The following is a 19,937-nucleotide window of genomic DNA, read 5'->3' on the forward strand; positions in this document are numbered from 1 at the left end:
TTAGTGACCTGCATCTGGAAAATTGGTTGGTTTGGACGGTGATCTAACCGGTGATCGAAAGGCAGTGGGGGACTGGATCCAGCTTCATCAGATTCTTGGACCTTGGGCAGGCATGACGATCGTTTAGCTCATGGTAGACGATCTCTTGCACATGTTTCTACAGCAAGAGCTTTTCATAGATAGTCAGACTTACGTTAAGTATTATAAGAAAAGTGCAAGTGTGTACCAGTGACCTGTCTTTTTGGTTGTTGTTGTTTGAAGAAATCAAAGGAAGAAAAGAGAATTTACCTGGAAGTTGTAGATTTCCTCCTTCAGGTACGACGGAGTGTTTGTAGCAAGCTAGCATTCACCCTGAAAACGACTCAATCAAGTCTGGATGAAAGGAATTCTGTTTGCAGGCTTTGGAGAAATGCAGCTAGGACCCACAGGATCCGCTCCAGAGAGAGAGAAGCTCACTGGAGTGAACCTACTTCTCTACCTTTTCCCCTTAGGCCCAAAGGGCACTTGCCCGAAGCCCCGGCTCCCGCGGCTTCTGGGAGCTGAGGAGTCGGCAGCGGGGGCGACCCCTGCACTCGGGGGCACAGCCGTGGATCCGCGGACTCTGCGGTCGGTGCGGGAGCCCGAAGGCCGGCTGTGGGAGGCTCGGGGGTCCTCCCTTCGGGGCCGGCGAGGAACCCTGAAAGCAGGGCCTCTCGGAAGCCGCAGTCTCCTTGCCTGAGAGATCTCGGGGCTTCAAGGTTCATTCTTCAGTTGAAAAAGTTGGCGACTAGGATAGTGGTGGCAGGACCTACGGATTTCAGGGACGTGCCACTAAGGCGGTAGCACCCGCCGTGTTTCCGTAGTGTAGCGGTTATCACGTTCGCCTCACACGCGAAAGGTCCCCGGTTCGAAACCGGGCGGAAACAAACGTCCTTCCTTTCTGAAGTTTTTACCTTCCCATTCAAAAAACCCAAACGGGCGAAAGGCAGGGGGTGAGGCAGCGGGCGCAGCCTCAGTTTCCATCCCCAAGGTACAGGGCAGGAGTTCGCTTACTGCCTGAGAGCCTGCTCAGCACCAGGAACCCGCCCTCCTTTCTCTGCTCTGAGGCACTGCGGAGGGCAGGCCACAGCCAGCTAATCCAAGTGGGCAAAGGACCAGGCTGACTTCGGGTCATTTTTACATCCGGAAATCCCCTCACCTACTAAGCAGGCGCCTAAACCTCTTCCACGGGTTCACACGAGTTATGTCTCCGAAAACCAAGGAGTTCATCCCTGTGAAGCACACTTGGCTTTCCCCCACCTCGGCACACGTACGCAACAGTTTGATTTGCGTGACGCAACAAAAGAGACCGAACCCAACTGTGCACCGGGGACCCGAGCCAAAGACACAGAAATGAACAACGTCAGGCTCCACGAATTGAGCCGGTCGCGGAGGGGAAGGAGCCCGTACCGGTGCCGTCTCCAGGAGAGCCCCCAGAGCCAGGGCAGAGATCAGGAAGTGGACGGATCCGCCCATCACCTGCTGACATCCCAGTCGGCACCTGACTCAAGGGAAAAGCGAGGTTCAGAAAGAGAGCAGGACCTTGGCTCGGCAGCACACAGCGCTGAAGCTAGAGCAGGACGGACCTTGGGTCCTGTCTCAGGGCCCAAGGCGTCGCCCAAGACCGGAGAGGCGAAGGGTGATGAGCAGCCGGGCAAGGGCTGGGAGCCTTGCACAGCTGCATTCAGCCCTGGGCTTCTGGGAAATCTCCGTTCCTGCGCTCCGGGTCTCTGAAGTTTAATCTTGACTTTTACCATTTGCATCTGGAGACGCTACGTCGGGGCTCCTCAATGGTTCCCTGGTGGTCTAGTGGCTAGGATTCGGCGCTTTCACCGCTGCGGCCCGGGTTCGATTCCCGGTCAGGGAAGCCTTTGTAAACATTTTTTTTTTTTCTTTTTTTCCCCTTCAGCGTCTCCACTGGCAGGAGTCTTCCTCTTCCTGCCCCGACCAGAGCTGTGTTTTGCTTCAAGGTTCAGATGCAGAAGAGCTTCTGCACTGAGTCCCCAAATGCCGCTGAGTCCCGGCCTCAGGGTCCTTGACGTCGCGCAGGCTGGAGGACGTGAGATGTAAGGAACAGCCTGGGCTGGCCGGCTCTCGCCTCGGCTCTTTTCTCCCTGCATGGTACAAACCCGAAGTCTTATTTACCGCGTTCTCATCCCAAGAGAATCGGGGACTCGAGTTCCAAACATTCATTAAGAACCCAAACCAAAGCCCTTTGAAACATACAAGAAAGTTGCAAGAGTAATAACATCGTATATTCTGTACGTAAGTGCACAGTAAACATTTTCCCACGTTGGGTTTCTCACTCTCTCTCCGTATATAAGAATGGCGACACCACTTGAGAGCTCCTTGCAGACATCTCCACTCAAGATTGCTCCTTTCGTTTGGCGTGTCTCTGAAAGGCAGCTTCTGCGGGACTTGTCCTCCAAGACCAGGGGAAGCCTCTGTCCTCGCGAGGAGGCCCCCTTGCCCTTTCAGGAACCTGAAATCCGTTCTCTTCAGGCTGTAGAGAAGCTTCAGGAGGAGTTTTATTCAGCTCCCCCCCGCCCCCGAAGTGCAGGCCAGGCACGTTCTGTGCTAGTAGGAATCCCCCCGGACCGGCTGCCCTCCGGTCTCCTTCCCGGTTGCCTTGGCGGGCAGTGGGGTCTCGGGTCAGCCTGAGCGCTGGAACCGCCTACCTCGGGAAAGGCCCTTCTGGGAAGTGCAGCTGCCCCTTGGCTGTGGCCTGGATCTCTGTGCCCTGCACGGAGCGTAAAGGGTTCTGACAGGACACAAAGGGGACGAATCCTTCCCTGTAGTGAGTGGGAGGATGAGAGGACCAGATGGGAAATGCGTCCAAGGGAGGGGGGAGTATTCTCAAGTGCTTGTCAGAATTGTCTGCATGGGTGGCTGCCCTATGATAATAGTGCTTAGTGTTGTCTTTTCCTGACCTCGCCCCAGTCTCAGGTCCAGTGCGATCGGCTGCTCTAAACTTTCCGTTTTCCCGAAGCTTTGGAACTGGTACCGTTTTCCTGCGAGAAAGGCGGCACAACCTAGGAATTGGTAAGTGTCTACTCCATAGAGAGGCCAGAAGAGCGGCGTGCTGCTGTCTCTGTGGCGCAATGGGTTAGCGCGTTCGGCTGTTAATCGAAAGGCTGGTGGTTCGAGCCCACCCAGGGACGGTGGGAGAGGTTTTAGAACCCATTCAGCGTTTTCCGTGCTGATTACCATTCCAAGTGTTCCATGCTGATTACCATTCCAGGTGTTCCATGCTGATTATCACCTGTACATCTGCTCCCGCAAAGTTTACCGAACTGCATTCGGGGTCCTATCCCGGATAGTCTTTTTTGTCTGAGGCTTGTCCTGAGGATTCTGGTATTTCCCGGTATGTGACACCGCAGCAGTGAGAAGCTGTCCACCTCTTGTCTTTCCACTATTTGCTAAAAACCACGTGGGCCCAGTCAACCCTTGTCAATAACTGCAAAGCTGTAATATCTACAATAAGGATGATCTTAATATGCAATGGTTCCCTCCTAAGGAACTCAGCATTAATAAGGGGGATTAACAGGCTCCCTGACTTCAGACTATATTACAAAGCTACAGTAATCAAGACAGTTTGGTACTGGCACCAAAACAGAAATATAGATCAATGGAACAGGATAGAAAGCCCAGAGATAAGCCCACGCACATATGGTCACCTTATCTTTGATAAAGGAGGCAAGCATATACAGTGGAGAAAAGACAGCCTCTTCAATAAGTGGTGCTGGGAAAATTGGACAGGTACATGTAAAAGTATGAAATTAGAACACTCCCTAACACCATACACAAAAATAAACTCAAAATGGATTAAAGACCTAAGTGTAAGGCCAGACACTATCAAACTCTTAGAGGAAAACATAGGCAGAACACTGTATGACATAAGTCACAGCAAGATCCTTTTTGACCCAGGTCCTAGAGAAATGGAAATAAAAACACAAATAAACAAATGGGACCTAATGAAACTTAAAAGCTTTTGCACAGCAAAAGAAACCATAAACAAGACCAAAAGACAACCCTCAGAATGGGAGAAAATATTTGCAAATGAAGCAACGGACAAAGGATTAATCTCCAAGATTTACAAGCAGCTCATGCAGCTCAATAACAAAAAAACAAACAACCCAATCCAAAAATGGGCAGAAGACCTAAATAGACATTTCTCCAAAGAAGAGATACAGATTGACAACAGACACATGAAAGAATGCTCAACATCATTAATCATTAGAGAAATGCAAATCAAAACTACAATGAGGTATCATCTCACACCGGTCAGAATGGCCATCATCAAAAAATCTAGAAACAATAAATGCTGGAGAGGGTGTAGAGAAAAGGGAACACTCTTGCACTGTTGGTGGGAATGTAAATTGATACAGCCACTATGGAGAACAGTATGGAGGTTCCTTAAAAAACTAAAAATAGAACTACCATATGACCCAGCAATCCCACTACTGGGCATATACCCTGAGAAAACCATAATTCAGAAAGAGTCATGTACCAAAATATTCATTGCAGCTCTGTTTACAATAGCCAGGACATGGAAGCAACCTAGGTGTCCATCATCGGATGAATGGATAAAGAAGATGTGGCACATATATACAATGGAATATTACTCAGCCATAAAAAGAAATGAAATGGAGGTATTTGTAATGAGGTGGATGGAGTTAGAGTCTGTCATACAGAGTGAAGTAAGTCAGAAAGAGAAAAAGAAATACAGTATGCTAACACATATATATGGAATCTAAGGGGGAAAAAAAAGGTCATGAAGAACCTAGTGGCAAGACGGGAATAAAGACACAGACCTACTAGAGAATGGACTTGAGGATATGGGGAGGGGGAGGGGTGAGATGTGACAGGGTGAGAGAGTGTCATGGACATATATACACTACCAAATGTAAAATAGATAGCTAGTGGGAAGCAGCCGCATAGCACAGGGAGATCAGCTCGGTGCTTTGTGACCACCTAGAGGGGTGGGATAGGGAGGGTGGGAGGGAGGGAGATGCAAGAGGGAAGAGATATGGGAACATATGTATATGTATAACTGATTCACTTTGTTATAAAGCAGAAACTAACACACCATTGTAAAGCAATTATACTTCAATAAAGATGTTTAAAAAAAAAATAAGGGGGATTAATACAGGAAGAATGTTGAATTTTTAGCACGGAATAGGCAGCTTTCTTTCATTGGTATACTCAAGTTCCTAAATAACTGAAAAAATTCAAACAAGCGTCCTTCAGGGATTGCTGAAATCAGACGACAGAAAGCAGAGGAGAGACATATCATTACAAACAAGCAACAAAGTCAGCAGCCTGAGCACTTGTGACAACCCTACAAATCAAGATTTAAACCTTCCAGAACTGTAAGCCAGTTCGGTCGCTAATAAAAATGGATGAGGAGCAATGACTTCATGCACAGATACATACCCTGGAGACTCAAAAGCATAGGACAATGACTTCATGCACAGACACATACCCTGGAGACTCAAAAGCATATCACAGAATTACTCCGATTTTCATTAATGAGCTTCCTTCAAGGACCTAATGTGGCTTACTTATTTCATTGTGTTTCCCTCACTGTCAGTTGCTGTTAAAACATATCATTGCCTCTGCTTTCACCTTAAATAATGCCCACTAGTTTGATGAATTTTTTTCCCTTTAAATATATTTTCTCAGAAGCAAAACAATATACTTTCTCTTCCTTGGGAGAGAATAGACAAATTAGGCCTCTAAACATTTAAATTAATTAAAAATTAATTCCCCAATTAATTTCAGGAAAGTAATAATCACCTGTATAAATTTAAAATAAGAAAATTAAGAATTTCTGGGAAGAATGCTTTACCACTTATGCTTTCAATGTGGTATTTCTATAAGGAAAAATTTTGTTGTTGAATTGGTGACAAGGAACAATAACAGATTTAGCTGTAGATTAAATTAATGGTCTTGATTACTCGGAACAACAGTGAGAAACGAAATGAAATTGATTACAAAGATGACCCTTAATACTTTGAAGCAATTTAAATAATTTATACATTTTATATATAATGACATTTAAAATGTTTATGTCCTGTCGTGTGCTTTTATCGAGGTTACTCAGAAAAATTAGATTGGTTTAATAATTTTGGTCTAAAAACGACTATATATGTATTTTCAGATTATGTTATGATGTAGAAAAGAGTGGTGGTATAATATACTGTTATATAAGTCTTGGCTTTATTTTGGCTTGAAAATCTGAGTTACGTTGGACTTCCTAAATTTCCTGTACTGGTTGTACTGGTTAAATAAGCAAACGTATCCAATAAGTTTTCAACGACTAAAAATTTAAATTTATGTGTTGAAGTATATTAAATACACTAGTCAAGTACATTAAATATACTAATTTCTTTAAAGAGGAATGAATACTTGTAATTCTAGGAACCAGACGACTCAATTATTCCACTTACAATTTTTGGTAAATATTTTTAGGCGTCATCTAATATATGATTCCATATATACCAATATATGATTCCAACATTCTCATGGTCCAACATGTGTCAGCTTAAATTACAAGTTCAAGATCTAGAGTTAACTTTAATCCTTTGACTATCATTAAATTGATTTAATTAACGAATCATCTTTGGTGGCCTGCAAATTCTCTCTGTCTTCGTCCTTCCCGTTTGCCCTAATTTCATGATAGGTCGGTTGACAACAGTGCTTTCGTTGGGGAATGCTGTTGTTTTCTGGGTTCACATATATTTCTATATGTTGTAGGTTTGTGGCTGGTGCTGTGGCTATTCTTATGTGTTCCCTTGACAAAAGTTCAGTAGAGTGGCTTGTGTTTTCACTGCTCTGACACGTCAGAATCATAACCTTCATGCTGCGCACTGCACAGCTTCTGAAACCTTCTCAAAGCGCCTCCTTGCTTCTTGTTACACATTCACTTTTTGCATGGCACTTGCTTTTCATCACAGCAAGCACCAAAATCCAGCTTGGCAAAGACATGATATCATTGAAAAGAATGTAGAATAATCTAATGTTGGCAGATTTTACTATGTAAATTACACCTCAATAAAGCTTACTTTTTTAAAAAAAAGGACAAACAAAACCAAATGTTGACAGGATGGAGAGCACTGGAAATTCTTATTCATTTCTGGAAAAGATATACAAAAGTTCCACAGGTTGGAAAAAAATTTGGCAGCATCCACTGAGGGTCATGCATACACAGTTATATGCTGTGGCCCAGAAATCGTACTTTTAGCTGTGCTATACCTTTGACCTGTGCTCTCCAATATGATAGGTACAAGCCACATGTAGCTACTGAACACTTGAAAGTTGCTAGGGCCACAGGTTGTAATGATAATATTTTGACGTAATAAGTCTCCTAAAACATTCACATAGATGAAAATAGAAAATTCAAAATTCCTTGTGACAGGTTTGAAAACTAATAAAGGGAAACGTCACTCAAATGAAGTCGGGAGACCAGAAGTGGGAGCTCTCATGGGGTACCACTCAAGTTCAAAGACAGGAAGTATCGTCAATTACAAACCCAAACAGAAGAAGCATCAACAGCAAGAATCATCGATTACAGGCCCCAACAGAAAAACATATTCGTTGCATCTCCTGCAAGAATTCAGCAACTTGGCAATGAGAAACCATCATCACCCTGAACTTTCACTTTTCTCCAATGGACTTGGGTTCAAAACAACCTCCCTCAGCTTCCTCCTCTTTCTCTGTAAAGTAAGTTTCCTTCCTCTCCTTTGTTTGTGGGACTTGCCTATGGCTTTTGCTATAGCTTGCTTGTCCTGAATTGCAATTCTCCCGCTATTCCTGAATAAACCCTTTCTGCTGGAAAAAAACAAAAAACAAAAAACCCCCCAACTTTTACATATTTTTATTTTTATAAATTTTTAAAATGTATTTTGTTTATTTGTTTTTGGCTGCGTTGGGTCTTCGTTGCTGGGCGAGGGTTTTCTCTAGTTGCAGTGACTGGGGGCTACGCTTCATTGTGGTGGCTTCTCTTGTTGCGGAACATGGGCTCTAGGCGGGCAGGCGTCAGTAGTTGTGGCATGAGGGCTCAGTAGTTGTGGCTCACGGGCTCTAGAGAGTAGGCTCAGTAGTTGGGGCGCACGGGCTTAGTTGCTCCACAGCATGTGGGATCTTCCCGGAACAGGGCTCGACCCCGTGTCCCCTGCCTTGGCAGGCAGATTCTTAACCAATGCGCAACCAGGGAAGCCCCCAAAAGTATTATTTTGAAAGTCAACACTGGCATTATTCTCTTGGAATGGGGTGCCCTAGGAAAATGTGTATGTCCACCAAAAGTCATAAAGAAATGTTCGTACCATTTCAGAATATCCTCAACTGGAAACAACTGAAATGTCCAACAGTAGAAAACTATGTCGAGTTATATTCTCACAAGGAATACACACAGAGACAAAGAACTACGTGAAAAATAGGGTTAAATTTCATAGACATAATGGTGAGTGAAAGAAGTCAGACCCATGCCCCTCCATCCCCCCAAACCCAGTGCATGCCCCGTGATTCAATTTATGTGAAAGTAACAGGCAGAGAGGTTGGGAGGGGTATGTGTGTGATTACTCTGAGCTCTTGCATGGGAAGAGTCATGAGGAAGCCTTCTGTGGTCTGGTAATTTTCCATACCTTAGTTATTCAGGTTGCTTCAGCAGTTATTCAGGTTGGTGTACACTGGTAATGGTTTGGGAACTGTACACTCTTTGTACTTTATGCATATTATGCCTCATTTTTAAAAAGTTTAATGCCACTCGGTTACTGTTAAAGTGATGTTGATACTTTTTCTTCTGCTTTGTCCTGGGCTAGGAGGGAAAGTAAGTTCAAAGTAGTTACTATGATATGTTTGCTGTCCTCAGATTTTTGGCTTCCCTTCACTATCGGATATCTGACTACTTACTCATGTGCTGCTCACAACCATTACCTTAAGCTGACATTCCACTGTTAATACTGTGTCAAAGAGAGAATCAAGTGTTCATGACCAAATCTGCTCTTTGAAGAATAAATATGAGTCAAGGAAGGGGGTGGGGTATATGAAATTGAGAAATTCTGATGAGGAAAGTAGTTCAATTAGGCTTAACTCACAGGTGCCAAAGGGGGACACTGGCAGGTAGTACACAAAGAAAAGCCGCCACATGCATTTCACCACTGAACTCTCAAGAAGTTTTGAGCATCCACACATAGCCAAAAGCGTTTACCTGATTAGTTCGGAACTTCACTAGATTAACCCGTCCAGAGTAGCTGTTTGATGGCTTTCAGCTATCTGTTCCTCTAGGAAAGGGAAAACCCCCCTTTCTCAGGCTTTGTTTGTGTGTGCGTGTGTGTGTGTGTTTCCTCTCTTCTCTTTTCTGGCTCTTTTATAAATCCTGTCTTTGTTTAATGACAACATCCTAATAACTGTTTCCCATTTTTATTAGTAACCATGTGAGCTAACTCATTCAAAATCTCTTTACTACTTGAAGTAAGTCAGAAAGAGAAAAACAAATATCGTATATTAACGCATATCTGTGGAACCTAGAAAAATGGTTCAGATGACCCGGCTTGCAGGGCAGAAAGAGAGACACAGATGTCGAGAACAAACATATGGACCCCCAACGGGGGGAAAGCGGCAGAGGGGTTGGTGGTGGTGGGATGCGTTGGGAGATTGGGATTGACATATATACACTAATATATATAAAATAAGTATTAAGAACCTGCTGTATAAAAAAATTTTTTAAAAGTCAAAAAATAATCTCTTTACTACTAATGTTGAAGTATGATTTTCATATTCACATCTGTATACACTATGTTGGTAGCTTTGAAATCTATTCTTGGGTGGAGACTGCCATGGAAAGGGAAAGTTTAGGCCTTAAATGGTTGGAAGATAGGTCCTTCTTAGTCTTTAAATAGACAGTTTCCAGTTAGTATGTGTTTAACAAACTCATCGTCATTCTCTCTGCGTCTAACGTCGTTGCTTCTCCAATGGTCCTCTTTACTCTTTCTCCTCTTCTTCTTCATTTCATTAATGAGTTTGGCGAGGTTTGTAGGCCTACCTTTCAATCTTCTTTTCCTTTTGAAATCTTGGAGGTTGAACAAGGAAGGGATGCAAATCTCAGTGAAGTTTTCTCAGTTACCCGTGAGCATGGTGGCCAAGGGGAGGGGCTCTGGAGGCAAACTGCCTGGGTCTGAGTGCTGGCTCTCACTGTCACGGGGGTGAGACCCTGGAAAGGTTAGCTCAGCTTTTCAGTGCCTCAGTGTTCTCATCTGCAACAAGGGGTGGTAAAGTCCTACACTATCTTCCAGGGTTGTTATGTGGACTTAGTAAGTTATTCCACAGTAAAGCACTGAGGAACAGTGCTGGTCACTGAGTAAAGCTCGAGAAAGCTGGTATTATCGTTATCATGAAGTCTTTTATTTCCCCTTCTAACTGTACCACTGCTGACTTTCAACATGCCCCAGAACAAATTGCGATTGTTTAAATGTTTAGCTGACCTCTTCTCCCTCATATTAGTGACCTGCATCTGGAAAATTGGTTGGTTTGGACGGTGATCTAACCGGTGATCGAAAGGCAGTGGGGGACTGGATCCAGCTTCATCAGATTCTTGGACCTTGGGCAGGCATGACGATCGTTTAGCTCATGGTAGACGATCTCTTGCACATGTTTCTACAGCAAGAGCTTTTCATAGATAGTCAGACTTACGTTAAGTATTATAAGAAAAGTGCAAGTGTGTACCAGTGACCTGTCTTTTTGGTTGTTGTTGTTTGAAGAAATCAAAGGAAGAAAAGAGAATTTACCTGGAAGTTGTAGATTTCCTCCTTCAGGTACGACGGAGTGTTTGTAGCAAGCTAGCATTCACCCTGAAAACGACTCAATCAAGTCTGGATGAAAGGAATTCTGTTTGCAGGCTTTGGAGAAATGCAGCTAGGACCCACAGGATCCGCTCCAGAGAGAGAGAAGCTCACTGGAGTGAACCTACTTCTCTACCTTTTCCCCTTAGGCCCAAAGGGCACTTGCCCGAAGCCCCGGCTCCCGCGGCTTCTGGGAGCTGAGGAGTCGGCAGCGGGGGCGACCCCTGCACTCGGGGGCACAGCCGTGGATCCGCGGACTCTGCGGTCGGTGCGGGAGCCCGAAGGCCGGCTGTGGGAGGCTCGGGGGTCCTCCCTTCGGGGCCGGCGAGGAACCCTGAAAGCAGGGCCTCTCGGAAGCCGCAGTCTCCTTGCCTGAGAGATCTCGGGGCTTCAAGGTTCATTCTTCAGTTGAAAAAGTTGGCGACTAGGATAGTGGTGGCAGGACCTACGGATTTCAGGGACGTGCCACTAAGGCGGTAGCACCCGCCGTGTTTCCGTAGTGTAGCGGTTATCACGTTCGCCTCACACGCGAAAGGTCCCCGGTTCGAAACCGGGCGGAAACAAACGTCCTTCCTTTCTGAAGTTTTTACCTTCCCATTCAAAAAACCCAAACGGGCGAAAGGCAGGGGGTGAGGCAGCGGGCGCAGCCTCAGTTTCCATCCCCAAGGTACAGGGCAGGAGTTCGCTTACTGCCTGAGAGCCTGCTCAGCACCAGGAACCCGCCCTCCTTTCTCTGCTCTGAGGCACTGCGGAGGGCAGGCCACAGCCAGCTAATCCAAGTGGGCAAAGGACCAGGCTGACTTCGGGTCATTTTTACATCCGGAAATCCCCTCACCTACTAAGCAGGCGCCTAAACCTCTTCCACGGGTTCACACGAGTTATGTCTCCGAAAACCAAGGAGTTCATCCCTGTGAAGCACACTTGGCTTTCCCCCACCTCGGCACACGTACGCAACAGTTTGATTTGCGTGACGCAACAAAAGAGACCGAACCCAACTGTGCACCGGGGACCCGAGCCAAAGACACAGAAATGAACAACGTCAGGCTCCACGAATTGAGCCGGTCGCGGAGGGGAAGGAGCCCGTACCGGTGCCGTCTCCAGGAGAGCCCCCAGAGCCAGGGCAGAGATCAGGAAGTGGACGGATCCGCCCATCACCTGCTGACATCCCAGTCGGCACCTGACTCAAGGGAAAAGCGAGGTTCAGAAAGAGAGCAGGACCTTGGCTCGGCAGCACACAGCGCTGAAGCTAGAGCAGGACGGACCTTGGGTCCTGTCTCAGGGCCCAAGGCGTCGCCCAAGACCGGAGAGGCGAAGGGTGATGAGCAGCCGGGCAAGGGCTGGGAGCCTTGCACAGCTGCATTCAGCCCTGGGCTTCTGGGAAATCTCCGTTCCTGCGCTCCGGGTCTCTGAAGTTTAATCTTGACTTTTACCATTTGCATCTGGAGACGCTACGTCGGGGCTCCTCAATGGTTCCCTGGTGGTCTAGTGGCTAGGATTCGGCGCTTTCACCGCTGCGGCCCGGGTTCGATTCCCGGTCAGGGAAGCCTTTGTAAACATTTTTTTTTTTTCTTTTTTTCCCCTTCAGCGTCTCCACTGGCAGGAGTCTTCCTCTTCCTGCCCCGACCAGAGCTGTGTTTTGCTTCAAGGTTCAGATGCAGAAGAGCTTCTGCACTGAGTCCCCAAATGCCGCTGAGTCCCGGCCTCAGGGTCCTTGACGTCGCGCAGGCTGGAGGACGTGAGATGTAAGGAACAGCCTGGGCTGGCCGGCTCTCGCCTCGGCTCTTTTCTCCCTGCATGGTACAAACCCGAAGTCTTATTTACCGCGTTCTCATCCCAAGAGAATCGGGGACTCGAGTTCCAAACATTCATTAAGAACCCAAACCAAAGCCCTTTGAAACATACAAGAAAGTTGCAAGAGTAATAACATCGTATATTCTGTACGTAAGTGCACAGTAAACATTTTCCCACGTTGGGTTTCTCACTCTCTCTCCGTATATAAGAATGGCGACACCACTTGAGAGCTCCTTGCAGACATCTCCACTCAAGATTGCTCCTTTCGTTTGGCGTGTCTCTGAAAGGCAGCTTCTGCGGGACTTGTCCTCCAAGACCAGGGGAAGCCTCTGTCCTCGCGAGGAGGCCCCCTTGCCCTTTCAGGAACCTGAAATCCGTTCTCTTCAGGCTGTAGAGAAGCTTCAGGAGGAGTTTTATTCAGCTCCCCCCCGCCCCCGAAGTGCAGGCCAGGCACGTTCTGTGCTAGTAGGAATCCCCCCGGACCGGCTGCCCTCCGGTCTCCTTCCCGGTTGCCTTGGCGGGCAGTGGGGTCTCGGGTCAGCCTGAGCGCTGGAACCGCCTACCTCGGGAAAGGCCCTTCTGGGAAGTGCAGCTGCCCCTTGGCTGTGGCCTGGATCTCTGTGCCCTGCACGGAGCGTAAAGGGTTCTGACAGGACACAAAGGGGACGAATCCTTCCCTGTAGTGAGTGGGAGGATGAGAGGACCAGATGGGAAATGCGTCCAAGGGAGGGGGGAGTATTCTCAAGTGCTTGTCAGAATTGTCTGCATGGGTGGCTGCCCTATGATAATAGTGCTTAGTGTTGTCTTTTCCTGACCTCGCCCCAGTCTCAGGTCCAGTGCGATCGGCTGCTCTAAACTTTCCGTTTTCCCGAAGCTTTGGAACTGGTACCGTTTTCCTGCGAGAAAGGCGGCACAACCTAGGAATTGGTAAGTGTCTACTCCATAGAGAGGCCAGAAGAGCGGCGTGCTGCTGTCTCTGTGGCGCAATGGGTTAGCGCGTTCGGCTGTTAATCGAAAGGCTGGTGGTTCGAGCCCACCCAGGGACGGTGGGAGAGGTTTTAGAACCCATTCAGCGTTTTCCGTGCTGATTACCATTCCAAGTGTTCCATGCTGATTACCATTCCAGGTGTTCCATGCTGATTATCACCTGTACATCTGCTCCCGCAAAGTTTACCGAACTGCATTCGGGGTCCTATCCCGGATAGTCTTTTTTGTCTGAGGCTTGTCCTGAGGATTCTGGTATTTCCCGGTATGTGACACCGCAGCAGTGAGAAGCTGTCCACCTCTTGTCTTTCCACTATTTGCTAAAAACCACGTGGGCCCAGTCAACCCTTGTCAATAACTGCAAAGCTGTAATATCTACAATAAGGATGATCTTAATATGCAATGGTTCCCTCCTAAGGAACTCAGCATTAATAAGGGGGATTAACAGGCTCCCTGACTTCAGACTATATTACAAAGCTACAGTAATCAAGACAGTTTGGTACTGGCACCAAAACAGAAATATAGATCAATGGAACAGGATAGAAAGCCCAGAGATAAGCCCACGCACATATGGTCACCTTATCTTTGATAAAGGAGGCAAGCATATACAGTGGAGAAAAGACAGCCTCTTCAATAAGTGGTGCTGGGAAAATTGGACAGGTACATGTAAAAGTATGAAATTAGAACACTCCCTGACACCATACACAAAAATAAACTCAAAATGGATTAAAGACCTAAGTGTAAGGCCAGACACTATCAGACTCTTAGAGGAAAACATAGGCAGAACACTCTATTACATAAACCACAGCAAGATCCTTTTTGACCCAGCTCCTAGAGAAATGGAAATAAAAACACAAATAAACAAATGGGACCTAATGAAACTTAAAAGCTTCTGCACAGCAAAGGAAACCATAAACAAGACCAAAAGACAACCCTCAGAATGGGAGAAAATATTTGCAAATGAAGCAACTGACAAAGGATTAATCTCCAAGATTTACAAGCAGCTCATGCAGCTCAATAACAAAAAAACAAACAACCCAATCCAAAAATGGGCAGAAGACCTAGATAGACATTTCTCCAAAGAAGATATACAGATTGCCAACAGACACGTGAAAGAATGCTCAACATCATTAATCATTAGAGAAATGCAAATCAAAACTACAATGAGGTATCATCTCACACCAGTCAGAATGGCCATCATCAAAAAATCTAGAAACAATAAATGCTGGAGAGGGTGTGGAGAAAAGGGAACACTCTTGCACTGTTGGTGGGACTGTAAATTGATACAGCCACTATGGAGAACAGTATGGAGGTTCCTTAAAAAACTAAAAATAGAACTACCATACGACCCAGCAATCCCACTACTGGGCATATACCCTGAGAAAACCATAATTCAGAAAGAGTCATGTACCAAAATATTCATTGCAGCTCTGTTTACAATAGCCAGGACATGGAAGCAACCTAGGTGTCCATCATCGGATGAATGGATAAAGAAGATGTGGCACATATATACAATGGAATATTACTCAGCCATAAAAAGAAATGAAATGGAGGTATTTGTAATGAGGTGGATGGAGTTAGAGTCTGTCATACAGAGTGAAGTAAGTCAGAAAGAGAAAAAGAAATACAGTATGCTAACACATATATATGGAATCTAAGGGGGAAAAAAAAGGTCATGAAGAACCTAGTGGCAAGACGGGAATAAAGACACAGACCTACTAGAGAATGGACTTGAGGATATGGGGAGGGGGAGGGGTGAGATGTGACAGGGTGAGAGAGTGTCATGGACATATATACACTACCAAATGTAAAATAGATAGCTAGTGGGAAGCAGCCGCATAGCACAGGGAGATCAGCTCGGTGCTTTGTGACCACCTAGAGGGGTGGGATAGGGAGGGTGGGAGGGAGGGAGATGCAAGAGGGAAGAGATATGGGAACATATGTATATGTATAACTGATTCACTTTGTTATAAAGCAGAAACTAACACACCATTGTAAAGCAATTATACTTCAATAAAGATGTTTAAAAAAAAAATAAGGGGGATTAATACAGGAAGAATGTTGAATTTTTAGCACGGAATAGGCAGCTTTCTTTCATTGGTATACTCAAGTTCCTAAATAACTGAAAAAATTCAAACAAGCGTCCTTCAGGGATTGCTGAAATCAGACGACAGAAAGCAGAGGAGAGACATATCATTACAAACAAGCAACAAAGTCAGCAGCCTGAGCACTTGTGACAACCCTACAAATCAAGATTTAAACCTTCCAGAACTGTAAGCCAGTTCGGTCGCTAATAAAAATGGATGAGGAGCAATGACTTCATGCACAGATACATACCCTGGAGACTCAAAAGCATAGGACAATGACTTCATGCACAGACACATACCCTGGAGACTCAAAAGCATATCACAGAATTACTCCGATTTTCATTAATGAGCTTCCTTCAAGGACCTAATGTGGCTTACTTATTTCATTGTGTTTCCCTCACTGTCAGTTGCTGTTAAAACATATCATTGCCTCTGCTTTCACCTTAAATAATGCCCACTAGTTTGATGAATTTTTTTCCCTTTAAATATATTTTCTCAGAAGCAAAACAATATACTTTCTCTTCCTTGGGAGAGAATAGACAAATTAGGCCTCTAAACATTTAAATTAATTAAAAATTAATTCCCCAATTAATTTCAGGAAAGTAATAATCACCTGTATAAATTTAAAATAAGAAAATTAAGAATTTCTGGGAAGAATGCTTTACCACTTATGCTTTCAATGTGGTATTTCTATAAGGAAAAATTTTGTTGTTGAATTGGTGACAAGGAACAATAACAGATTTAGCTGTAGATTAAATTAATGGTCTTGATTACTCGGAACAACAGTGAGAAACGAAATGAAATTGATTACAAAGATGACCCTTAATACTTTGAAGCAATTTAAATAATTTATACATTTTATATATAATGACATTTAAAATGTTTATGTCCTGTCGTGTGCTTTTATCGAGGTTACTCAGAAAAATTAGATTGGTTTAATAATTTTGGTCTAAAAACGACTATATATGTATTTTCAGATTATGTTATGATGTAGAAAAGAGTGGTGGTATAATATACTGTTATATAAGTCTTGGCTTTATTTTGGCTTGAAAATCTGAGTTACGTTGGACTTCCTAAATTTCCTGTACTGGTTGTACTGGTTAAATAAGCAAACGTATCCAATAAGTTTTCAACGACTAAAAATTTAAATTTATGTGTTGAAGTATATTAAATACACTAGTCAAGTACATTAAATATACTAATTTCTTTAAAGAGGAATGAATACTTGTAATTCTAGGAACCAGACGACTCAATTATTCCACTTACAATTTTTGGTAAATATTTTTAGGCGTCATCTAATATATGATTCCATATATACCAATATATGATTCCAACATTCTCATGGTCCAACATGTGTCAGCTTAAATTACAAGTTCAAGATCTAGAGTTAACTTTAATCCTTTGACTATCATTAAATTGATTTAATTAACGAATCATCTTTGGTGGCCTGCAAATTCTCTCTGTCTTCGTCCTTCCCGTTTGCCCTAATTTCATGACAGGTCGGTTGACAACAGTGCTTTCGTTGGGGAATGCTGTTGTTTTCTGGGTTCACATATATTTCTATATGTTGTAGGTTTGTGGCTGGTGCTGTGGCTATTCTTATGTGTTCCCTTGACAAAAGTTCAGTAGAGTGGCTTGTGTTTTCACTGCTCTGACACGTCAGAATCATAACCTTCATGCTGCGCAGTGCACAGCTTCTGAAACCTTCTCAAAGCGCCTCCTTGCTTCTTGTTACACATTCACTTTTTGCATGGCACTTGCTTTTCATCACAGCAAGCACCAAAATCCAGCTTGGCAAAGACATGATATCATTGAAAAGAATGTAGAATAATCTAATGTTGGCAGATTTTACTATGTAAATTACACCTCAATAAAGCTTACTTTTTTAAAAAAAAGGACAAACAAAACCAAATGTTGACAGGATGGAGAGCACTGGAAATTCTTATTCATTTCTGGAAAAGATATACAAAAGTTCCACAGGTTGGAAAAAAATTTGGCAGCATCCACTGAGGGTCATGCATACACAGTTATATGCTGTGGCCCAGAAATCGTACTTTTAGCTGTGCTATACCTTTGACCTGTGCTCTCCAATATGATAGGTACAAGCCACATGTAGCTACTGAACACTTGAAAGTTGCTAGGGCCACAGGTTGTAATGATAATATTTTGACGTAATAAGTCTCCTAAAACATTCACATAGATGAAAATAGAAAATTCAAAATTCCTTGTGACAGGTTTGAAAACTAATAAAGGGAAACGTCACTCAAATGAAGTCGGGAGACCAGAAGTGGGAGCTCTCATGGGGTACCACTCAAGTTCAAAGACAGGAAGTATCGTCAATTACAAACCCAAACAGAAGAAGCATCAACAGCAAGAATCATCGATTACAGGCCCCAACAGAAAAACATATTCGTTGCATCTCCTGCAAGAATTCAGCAACTTGGCAATGAGAAACCATCATCACCCTGAACTTTCACTTTTCTCCAATGGACTTGGGTTCAAAACAACCTCCCTCAGCTTCCTCCTCTTTCTCTGTAAAGTAAGTTTCCTTCCTCTCCTTTGTTTGTGGGACTTGCCTATGGCTTTTGCTATAGCTTGCTTGTCCTGAATTGCAATTCTCCCGCTATTCCTGAATAAACCCTTTCTGCTGGAAAAAAACAAAAAACAAAAAACCCCCCAACTTTTATATATTTTTATTTTTATAAATTTTTAAAATGTATTTTGTTTATTTGTTTTTGGCTGCGTTGGGTCTTCGTTGCTGGGCGAGGGTTTTCTCTAGTTGCAGTGACTGGGGGCTACGCTTCATTGTGGTGGCTTCTCTTGTTGCGGAACATGGGCTCTAGGCGGGCAGGCGTCAGTAGTTGTGGCATGAGGGCTCAGTAGTTGTGGCTCACGGGCTCTAGAGAGTAGGCTCAGTAGTTGGGGCGCACGGGCTTAGTTGCTCCACAGCATGTGGGATCTTCCCGGAACAGGGCTCGACCCCGTGTCCCCTGCCTTGGCAGGCAGATTCTTAACCAATGCGCAACCAGGGAAGCCCCCAAAAGTATTATTTTGAAAGTCAACACTGGCATTATTCTCTTGGAATGGGGTGCCCTAGGAAAATGTGTATGTCCACCAAAAGTCATAAAGAAATGTTCGTACCATTTCAGAATATCCTCAACTGGAAACAACTGAAATGTCCAACAGTAGAAAACTATGTCGAGTTATATTCTCACAAGGAATACACACAGAGACAAAGAACTACGTGAAAAATAGGGTTAAATTTCATAGACATAATGGTGAGTGAAAGAAGTCAGACCCATGCCCCTCCATCCCCCCAAACCCAGTGCATGCCCCGTGATTCAATTTATGTGAAAGTAACAGGCAGAGAGGTTGGGAGGGGTATGTGTGTGATTACTCTGAGCTCTTGCATGGGAAGAGTCATGAGGAAGCCTTCTGTGGTCTGGTAATTTTCCATACCTTAGTTATTCAGGTTGCTTCAGCAGTTATTCAGGTTGGTGTACACTGGTAATGGTCTGGGAACTGTACACTCTTTGTACTTTATGCATATTATGCCTCATTTTAAAAAAGTTTAATGCCACTCGGTTACTGTTAAAGTGATGTTGATACTTTTTCTTCTGCTTTGTCCTGGGCTAGGAGGGAAAGTAAGTTCAAAGTAGTTACTATGATATGTTTGCTGTCCTCAGATTTTTGGCTTCCCTTCACTATCGGATATCTGACTACTTACTCATGTGCTGCTCACAACCATTACCTTAAGCTGACATTCCACTGTTAATACTGTGTCAAAGAGAGAATCAAGTGTTCATGACCAAATCTGCTCTTTGAAGAATAAATATGAGTCAAGGAAGGGGGTGGGGTATATGAAATTGAGAAATTCTGATGAGGAAAGTAGTTCAATTAGGCTTAACTCACAGGTGCCAAAGGGGGACACTGGCAGGTAGTACACAAAGAAAAGCCGCCACATGCATTTCACCACTGAACTCTCAAGAAGTTTTGAGCATCCACACATAGCCAAAAGCGTTTACCTGATTAGTTCGGAACTTCACTAGATTAACCCGTCCAGAGTAGCTGTTTGATGGCTTTCAGCTATCTGTTCCTCTAGGAAAGGGAAAACCCCCCTTTCTCAGGCTTTGTTTGTGTGTGCGTGTGTGTGTGTGTTTCCTCTCTTCTCTTTTCTGGCTCTTTTATAAATCCTGTCTTTGTTTAATGACAACAT

General features: G+C 44.4%; 4 non-coding genes across 4 annotated transcripts; all 4 read left to right on the forward strand.

Annotated features, from left to right (window-relative positions):
- The first annotated feature begins 832 nt into the window (after window positions 1-832).
- TRNAV-CAC (transfer RNA valine (anticodon CAC)) lies at window positions 833-905 on the forward strand. Its single transcript has one exon. It is a non-coding gene; the product is annotated as a tRNA-Val (tRNA).
- A 2,200-nt stretch (window positions 906-3,105) lies between these two features.
- On the forward strand, window positions 3,106-3,179 carry TRNAN-GUU (transfer RNA asparagine (anticodon GUU)). Its single transcript has one exon. It is a non-coding gene; the product is annotated as a tRNA-Asn (tRNA).
- Window positions 3,180-11,349: 8,170 nt separating this feature from the next.
- Window positions 11,350-11,422, forward strand: TRNAV-CAC (transfer RNA valine (anticodon CAC)). Its single transcript has one exon. It is a non-coding gene; the product is annotated as a tRNA-Val (tRNA).
- Window positions 11,423-13,622: 2,200 nt separating this feature from the next.
- TRNAN-GUU (transfer RNA asparagine (anticodon GUU)) lies at window positions 13,623-13,696 on the forward strand. Its single transcript has one exon. It is a non-coding gene; the product is annotated as a tRNA-Asn (tRNA).
- The last annotated feature ends 6,241 nt before the right edge of the window (window positions 13,697-19,937 follow it).

This window comes from Eubalaena glacialis, chromosome 3 (assembly GCF_028564815.1).
Source record: "Eubalaena glacialis isolate mEubGla1 chromosome 3, mEubGla1.1.hap2.+ XY, whole genome shotgun sequence".
Classification (NCBI taxonomy): Eukaryota; Metazoa; Chordata; class Mammalia; order Artiodactyla; family Balaenidae; genus Eubalaena; species Eubalaena glacialis.